The following is a 9,307-nucleotide window of genomic DNA, read 5'->3' on the forward strand; positions in this document are numbered from 1 at the left end:
CGCCTCCACTTCCCCGCCGGCGCCGGCCGGCGCCCAGCGACCCCACGGAGCCCTTCACCTGCGAGCACGCCGACGGCCGCCCCTCCGCCGCTCCGCCACAGAGGCAGGAGGGGAGGCTCCGTCCTCCGGGGGTCGCCGCGCGCCGGCCCCGCCGCGCCGCCCGCCGCTGCTCCCGCTGCCACGGCCTGGCTCCGCGCGGGGGATCGCGTCCCACCGCCGCCTCCCCGCCTCTCGGAGCTCCTGGGAAGTTTCTGATCGACTTTCGGCTCAGAAGGAGGAAGAGCTGTTGGGAGGAGCTTTTCACTTCTCGCTTCTACCTTTTTATTGGCTACTCGATGACTTTTACAGCCTGTCACTGATACAGGAAGAGACGGCGGAGAGCCTGGGAGAGCTACATTATTAATTAATGGAGCAACCCCTCGTGAAGAATCAGAAGCATCCTCCATGTTTGAGATTATCGGCCAAAAGATCTGGGGAAAGCGCTGGGGTTGGTAAACACATGTCGAACAAAGTAAAGCTTTCCTCTTCAAGTCTGGCACCGTCGCTCGGTTACACGATGGGGAAAGGATTCCAGTTAAGATTTAACTTGTACTTTAAAGATGGGAAGGGAAATGAGGAATAAGAAATAAAAAGTATTTTGATATTTTCTTCTTCAAAATTGGAATTCTCGTGTCTAAAACATTATTTCGCTTGTGTAAACATCCATCTTGAAAAGAAAACACCTTTCTTGACAGCATTTCTCTTTAATACTTAGGACAATTCAGTCAGACTTAGCAGAGGAAAGACCAAAAAAGTGTATACTAGAAAATGTCATCCTGCCTGTGGGACCCCCACATATTTAAAACTAAAAAACGCCTTTAAAAAGCAGTATTTAGGATACGACTGAAAATATTTTGCAAAGGATCAATATTTAAATCACTCAGAATTTTAAAGATTATAGATTTGCTAGTGAATTTCCCCTAAAGCAACTTTTCTTTATCTATAATTGTCATTTGTGAAACTAATTTTAATGCACATAACACGTGACTTTTGAATTAAAAAGAAGTTTCGAAACTACAAATAACTCCGAATGTTTGCCAGCTTTTTAAAAGTGGTCTTTTTCACTACTGCCCTTGACATTTGCTTATTTGCAGATTATCGTGTGAGAATGTCTAAAAGACAGTAAGGTTGAGGAACAGTCATTCAACAAAAAATTAATTCCCAATACTGTGATAGAAACAATGTGGGATCATCTTTACATCTTCAAATTAAGTACTTGTGTACATTGGAGCAGAAAATGTAAGGAATCCAAATCTCAAGAGTTACCATTTTTTAGCTTTCAAGATACTTTTATGGTGGCTTACAAAATAAAATTTTGTGAAAGGCACTATATGCTTTGAGTGTTTTAAAAATCATTAATGCTCGCAAAATAAAATTTTGTGAAAGGCACTATATGCTTTGAGTGTTTTAAAGATCATTAATAAAATTAATGTACCTTACTGTATGAATATAGAAGTCACAGAGGCTTAGAAGTGCCCTCAGTAGCAAGTATATTCTTTAAGCTGTGTAAACTCTTCAAAAATTATGCATTAAAAAATCTGGTGTTTTAAACTGACCTCCAACTAGTACACTGAATGACCATTTAGAATTCCCTACCTAGATAGTATCTAATTTTCCAGGTGAAAAATTTAGAGCCCACAAAGGTAAACTCAAAAAGGGGGACAAGGAGGATGGACAATTTTCAACCGACATTGAAGCATCTGTCTCACAATTCAAAATCCCAACCTAACTGTTAAGTGAAAAACAGGTGAAATTTTCTCTGAATATACAGTATTTATATTTCTTAGCTCTCACTATTTGATAAGCTGTTAAAATAATTTTGTTAAAATCACGATCAAAAATAGTTACATTGATTTTATTTTTATTCAATACAAAATTTTAAACAATTGGATTCTTTTTTATACTAACTTGAAATTTTATCCTACTTCATCAAAATACTATCATACTCAATTTTCCTTCTACCATATTCAAATTTCAATACTATCATAACTCAATTCTCTGAGTTACATACATAGGATTTCTTTTAACGGTTTGTGATACTTAATAAACGTTATACTTAGTTGTTCATTGTGAATTCAGAATAGCTTTAGTAAATTATAATTGTCATATTTAAAAGTTTAGTTTGATGTGTTTATAATACTTGATCAAATTGATAGCATACCTAAGCTACTTCAAAATAACACTCCTCTTAAAGTTTTCCTACACATTTACTACTAAAACCTTACCTAATGTATTATTTCATATTTTGGTATGATGATTACTTTCTTGCTTTATTAACCACCACTTCTAGGCATTTGAGGGTGAAAAGTTCATTGCTGTATTCAGAAAGTATTTAAAGGATACTGTCATGAAATAGGACTTTGTGTAAAAGAAATTGGATATATTGTAAAGGAAACTATGAAAAAGTATCATGGAAAAAAATAGAGAAGACAATGAAATTGAAATCATTTAATTTTTTAACAATTTAATTCAATTAAACACTTAGGCTCCTTTTTTGTGCCAACACGCTGTAGTAGCTCATGTAAGGGGTACAATATAAATGTATCCTGGCCTCAAAACATGTACAGTCTTGTAGAGAAGAGATGACATTGAGACAGATCATCCAATACAAGAATTGTGTGAGTCGATCATGAGCAACAAAATGCAAAAGAGAAAAAGAAAAGATTAGAAGAAAACGTAGAAGAGGGACCCAGGATCAGACCTAAATTAAGGTATCCACGGGCATGATTTGAAGAGCAACAGATATGTTCCCACATATCCTTGCCTCTTTGAAGATGCACTCCCCTCCCCCACATCAGTCACCCCTCTGGGTGAAGACACCAATGGCCCCCACTTAAATGCAAAATGTAAATAAACTAGTTAGGCAAGACATATATTAATCTAATATTGACAAGACATAGTTTAATATTTGAGAAGGTATACTGCCTTAGATAGGTAAAGACAAAACAAGACTATGAAGATGTATTTTAAAAGCTTGAGCTAGAATACTTTTCCTGTCTTTTATTGACTGATTAAGAAAGGCTTTACTTAGGTGGTTTGGTGCGACAGTAATTACTTAGAGCTGAAGGAAACCTTTGGGAACTCTTAATTCTCTTTTTTGCAGCTAAAGAAGCTGAAGCTCAGGGCCTAGAATCTAGGCCTCCTGATTGCTTGTCCAGTCTCTTTAGACTACACGGCTCTTTCCTTGGATCTGATAATATCTAATTTTCTTGTGTACCCTACTTACACTGTATCCATAAATAAGCTAAAATACCATTCCAAATCCTCCCTAAAGTGTTAAAATGTGTAAGGGGATAAGATATATTGCTCATGATCACAAACATTTATTTTCGAGAATCATCCAGGAAAGCGATGGGGGTAATAAGAATCTTAACTTTGTCTAATTCAACAGCTGACGAGTCCTATCGCCATGCTTCAGTTAATACATCTCACACACAGAAACACTTCATGTCCCTTACCTCTAAGTAGCAGTTGTAAAAAAGTATTTAGAGTATAGCTTCCCTGAACCCTTCTGAGAAAGATGTCCTTTAAATATATACAAGGAACATCTTCAACTTCGTAACTCCTTTCCTCAGTATCTCTAACACCTGTTTCAACTCTTCTACGTTCTCTTCTTAAAGTCTTCCTGAAGAATTCATGACGTTTTACCCATAAAAGATATTCTAAAGAAAAGATTCTTTTCTTTAGAAGCAATGAATATGTTTCCCTTCGTATCTGAAACCACTGCCCTAGTGTCGGGATAGTGGTTCTAGACCTTAGCTGCCCATTGAAAGCACCAGAGGGGTTTTTGAGAAACACTGGTGCCTGGGCCATGCCCCAGACCAATTAAAGCAATCGCTAGAGTAGGGACCCAGGCATTCGGAGTTTTGAAATGAACCCAGGTGGTTCTAATGTACTGTGAAGGTTGAGAACTACTATGCCTAGAGGAGACTAGCTTCTTAGTGCTGAAGTGGTAATGTTGGCAAATTTGGAATGCATTTTTTTATTCAACCTCTTGTGAATAAAGTCATGAATTATGGGATGGTAGTAGGGGTTGAAAGAATAGTCTATGGCCATCATTATTATCACAGTAATCATTTACATTTAATGAATGCTTCCAGCTGGTCAAGCATTGTGCTAAGGGCTTTAAATGAATCATCTCATGCAATTCTCACAACAAAGTACTGTTTATTATTTCCATTTTACAGATGAAGCCTTTGAGGCTCAGAGAGTAAGTAGCAAGCCCAAGGTCATACAGCCCAGAAGCAGAAAAGCCCAAATTATTGACTCCGGAGTCCAAGTTCCTTACTACTCTTCTATATTTCCATAAGACTGATTTCTAGTCTAGCTCTGATAAAAATTGAAACAGGGAACTTGATCCTATGCACTACACCATTTAGAACTTGTAATGATTAAGAATGTTTGTTAATCATAAAAGTACTAGAGGAAACCGTGAAAAAATTTTAAATGATCTCAGAAGTGGGGAAAGCCTAAGCATAGCACAAAGCCCAGAACCCATAGAGATAATTCTATAAAATAAAAGTTTCTCCCTGACAAAAGCTACTACAAACAAAATGGGAAGACAAATATCAAACTGGGAAAAAATTATTTGCAACTCACTGACAAAGGGCCAGTTTCCCTAATATATAATGTCCTATTTCCCTATTATTTAAGTAATAAATCACAGTAGCCCAGAGAAACAGAAAAGGAAATACAAACGGCTTTTAAAACATAGAAAAAGATTCTCAACCTCACTCATAATAAGAGAAAAGAAAATGAAAACTAAAGTGAGATGACATTTTTCATCCTTCAGATTTGCAAAGATCACCATCACATGTTGGCAAATCTGTGGGGAAACAGGCACAACCTCTATGAAGGGCAAATTGGCAATATTTACGCAAAATTACAAATGCACATGGAAGTTTCATCTCTAGGAAGATATCCCACCAATATATTGAATAGAAGACTATATTTTGGCTTTCTTATGAATAGCATAATACTAAAATTAAAGGAAATGTCCATAATTAAATAAATTGTGATATGTCCATGCAGTGGAGTAGTGTGCAGACATAAGAAACAACGAGGAAGTGAAAAAAAGCAAGGTGCAGAAAAATATGTATGGGGGGTTAATATATACACACGCACATATTTGTTTGATACAGAAAATGCACCTGGATATATAGGAAAATAACACACTGGTTGCCTCTGGGAAAAGAATTGCTGGGGACATGGATGAAAGAGAGACTTTTCACTGTAGAAAGATGAATAAAAATGTTTAAGATACAGAGATTAGTGGATAAAGAGGCAAGTCAGGACAGATAACTAATGTAATAAAGTCCTTCACTTCACAATTGGAAATAAGTTTAGAACTGCAAATAAAAAGGAAAAATGACTGTGTTAAATATTTTACAGGACCTCACATGGTGCCTTTCCCATGACATATTTGTTGGATGGAGGAATGGTTAGATGGATATATAAAATACAAATTTAATTTGATTACTGTGAAATAGATAGAGTCAGATGGATGGCTGCTTTCATCTTAACCTGGAAATAGAATTTAGATTACATATTTCCGAAAAACTCTCTCTAGATTGCTTATGTTAATAATTAGTTACACAGAACCAGCCCCGATGGCCTACTGGTTAAAAGTTCAGCGCTCACCACTGCAGGGGCCCAGGTTTGCTTCCCAGTCACGGAACCCCACCACTCATTTGTCAGTTGCCATGCTGTGGCAGTGGCTCACATATAAGAACTAGAAGGAGTATATAACTATGTACTGGGGCTTTGGGGAGAGATGAAAAATTAGTTACACAAACAAACACATAGAAAAGGAGAACAGATTGGTGGTTACCAGAGTGGAAGAGCGTCAGGGGAGGGCGAAAGGGGTAAAGGGGCACCTTCGTATGGTGATGGATAAAAACTAGACTATTGGGGTGAGCATGATGCAGTCTATACACAAACTGATATATAACATAATAATGTACACCTGAAATTTGCACAATGTTATAAGCCAATATAACCGCAATAAAATAATTGGTTTTTTCGTGTGCCCATTTATTCAACGTGATTGGGTAACTGTATCATATATATGCACCATACAGAAATGTCAAGTTTTTTAAAAAACAGAACACTGAGTATTTAAGAAGGTATTGTGGCCTTAATTAAATCCCTCATTCAGAAGGCACTTCAGTAACTTTCAGTGCTTCAAAGTCATGATCAGCATCACTGCACAGAACTGAAGAAAAAATTTATTTGTACCATGTATGAACAATAATTTCCAGTATTATGCAAGAAAACTTTGTTTTAAGCATTTTCTTTTTTCTTTCCGTTCAATTAAAAATAAAACGAACACTAGTACAGTTTTTACAAATATTTTATTTTAATGAAGCCTGTACAATGTCCATTTAAAACCCATCTCCCAGGCCAAAAAGTACACATAAGATAAATAAGAGCAGTGTTCTATTGTATTCACGTCTGCATGAGTAACTTTATTAACTGCTAATGAAAATTAGAACTTTTCTGGGATCTTCCGACAAGATTTTTCTTTAATCTTAAAATGCCTTCTCTTCAGTGAAGCCGTTTGAGGAGTCAGTCATTACTCTCACCATCTCTGTCACCTCCAAGGCAATCTGATGTTTTTCTTCCAGTAGAAACCCTCAGATTTTAAATGTAGCTTCAAGTTAAGGAAAGGTCATTTTTCCATAGTTTGATTCTCTGAAAAACTTCCATCTCCCACCGAAAGTCATAGTTCGGGAGTGAAGCAATTACATGCTAGAACTTCAGGGCCAAGTGGAAAGTCATCATGAACACTCACATTGATCGGTCTTATTTATCACAAGCCTGAAAATGCACAGTCCTGGAAAAGGTGGCATCTCTGTGCACACACGTAATTTTTAAAAAGGAGAGGGCAATATGAAGGGGGCTGAGGTTTGATCACCAAATATCACCACAATGAAAACAAACGATAAGGAATAATGGGCACTAGCACTCAAACTACCAGATGTTTTAAAGAGGTGGGGTGCCAGTTTTCAATTCCGTTTTCAACACCACATTACAAAAGAACTATTTTTAAAAATAAAAAAGGATTGAGAGAAAATAAAAAAAATAAAAAGAATATCTAAACTGTCGAGTGACCCCGTTTGTTCTGATTAACTTCGATCACATCTTCTTCCTCCATCCCCAGTTCTTTTGGAGTGTGATTATCAGCAATTCTCTGACCTTCAAAGAGAAACCTGAGGGGAATTCATTGGAACTCCCTGTCTTTGACAGTGTGACTCTTTGAGTTCCTTGAGATGTGTCGTCATTGTCACTTGGAAGTGAATCTCACTGCTATCCTGTCCAATGACTTTCAGTTTTATGTCTTCCCCTTCCTTCTGATACCCCAAATCCTCAGTTGAAGGTTCTGCCTCCTGGGCAGACATGGTGATGGCAGCTTCCTCCGGGCGTCTCCGCACAGCAACAGCCCGGGGCAGGCAGGACCAATAGAATAATTTTAAAAAATAGTTATATACCAATTTACAGAACAACTCATACTGCATTCAGCCTAATAGATTCACTATTGTTTTTAAAAATAAAACATATAAGGAACAAGTAGAAAGTTTTAAAATGTGAATTACAGGGTTCTTTTTCTTATTTTTATCAACTGCAAAACTAATTTTTAAGTTGTAGTTTATCTGTAGTAAAATAGCTATTAAAGTTGCACTAATATTTGCCATCTCATTTACTAATTTCTGTTAATACTAGAGTATAAAATACTAGAATCTATTTTGTTCCTCCTTTACTTTCCCTTTAGAATTCAGGCTATAACCTACTGTCAGATATCATTTTAAATATTACTGTACATTTTTAAAAATATGTATTTTTTAAAGATTGGCCTGAGCTAACATCTGTTGCCAATCTTTTCTTCTTCTCCTCTTCCTTCCCCCCCCTTCCCCAAAGCCCCCCAGTACATAGCTGTATATGGTAGTTGTGGGTCCTTCTGGTTGTGCTACAGGGGACGCAGCCTCAGCATGGCCTGATCAGCTGCGCCATGTCTGTGCCAGGATCTGAACCAGTGAATCCCTGGGTTGCCGAAGCGGAGCGTGCAAACTTAACCACTCCGCCCCTCCCCCCCTTCCCCATCGCTGGACTGGCCCCTAAAAAATCTTTTTAAAAAGATTTACTACGATGCCTGAAACACAGTAGGCACTCAAAACCTATTATTAGAAAGTATATATTCTGTCATTTTTCTTATAATATTTAGTGTTTATAATATTCAATTTATAATGTTTATAATTAGGAATTTTTTTTTTACTAGTTAGCTTATGTGGTCGAAGCATAGTATTACCGATATAAATACTGCAAGTTTGACATCAATAACTAGCCCCATATTGCAATGCTTATATATCCATAGACTACCTGCCAATTATGGATGAAGAGATAGAATTAACACAGTTAAAATTCAGAACCCAGTTCTGAACATATTATTGCCAAATTCTAATCTAAGAGTTCCTGGTGAAACATTTGCTAATGCTACAGGTGCCTTATAAAATAAAACGTTTAGGGTTTTCTCCCTTTTATTTCTGTTGCCATCATTATACTAGAACCCAGGAGTCATGCCACTACCCTATTTTCTCTGATCTAAATGTTTAGGTGAAAACACCCATCTCTTATTTCCTTAGCACAACTGAAATTTATCTTTCTTTTTTTTTTTTTTTTTTGACTAAAAAAGATAAATTTCACTCAAAGCTATCAGTAAACTGTTTCTCACTAACTTCTTAGACATCACATAGCTGGCATCTAGAAACCACCTTACCTATCAGAACAAGCATTTTGCCCATTTCAAGTACAAAAACCAAATTCCCCAATACTAAACACTTTTCTTTTTCCCTTTTCAAACTTCTCTCTTAAAATAAAGACCTCACCCTCAGTTCCCATTGGTAGGCAGGATAATAGCCCCCAAAGAGGGCCACAGCCTAATCCCCAGCACCTGTAAGTGTTATCTTACATGGCAAAGGAAACTTGCAGTGTGATTAAGGATAAGGACCTTGAGATGAAGAGAATTGCTGGACTATCCGGGTGTGCCTAATCTAATCACTTGAGTCCTTAAAAGTAGAGAACCTTTCCTGGGTGTGGTTAGAGGTAGATGGGATGGCTGAAGAAAGGTTAGAGAGACGTGATGATACTGATTTGGAATGGAGAAAGGGGGCCACAAACCAAGGAATGCAGTGGTCTCTACAAGCCGGAAGAGGCAAGGGAATGGATTTCCCCCTAGAGGCCTACAGAAAGGAACGTAGCCCTGCCTGCACCT

The 9,307-nt window shown here is 37.4% G+C and overlaps 1 protein-coding gene and 1 pseudogene across 3 annotated transcripts in view; both read right to left on the reverse strand.

Annotated features, from left to right (window-relative positions):
* BAZ1A (bromodomain adjacent to zinc finger domain 1A) overlaps positions 1 to 193 on the reverse strand; it is an 83,630-nt gene extending 83,437 nt beyond the window's left edge. For all 3 annotated transcript variants that reach the window (XM_070242040.1, XM_070242039.1, XM_023623916.2), the window contains exon 1: positions 59 to 193. The gene's annotated coding sequence lies outside the window, so the exon portion shown is untranslated. The remainder of the gene's footprint in view (positions 1 to 58) is intronic.
* A 6,817-nt stretch (positions 194 to 7,010) lies between these two features.
* On the reverse strand, positions 7,011 to 7,686 carry LOC138918802 (small ubiquitin-related modifier 1-like; annotated as a pseudogene).
* Between the last annotated feature and the right edge of the window lie 1,621 nt (positions 7,687 to 9,307).

Source organism: Equus caballus, chromosome 1 (assembly GCF_041296265.1).
Source record: "Equus caballus isolate H_3958 breed thoroughbred chromosome 1, TB-T2T, whole genome shotgun sequence".
Lineage (NCBI taxonomy): Eukaryota > Metazoa > Chordata > Mammalia > Perissodactyla > Equidae > Equus > Equus caballus.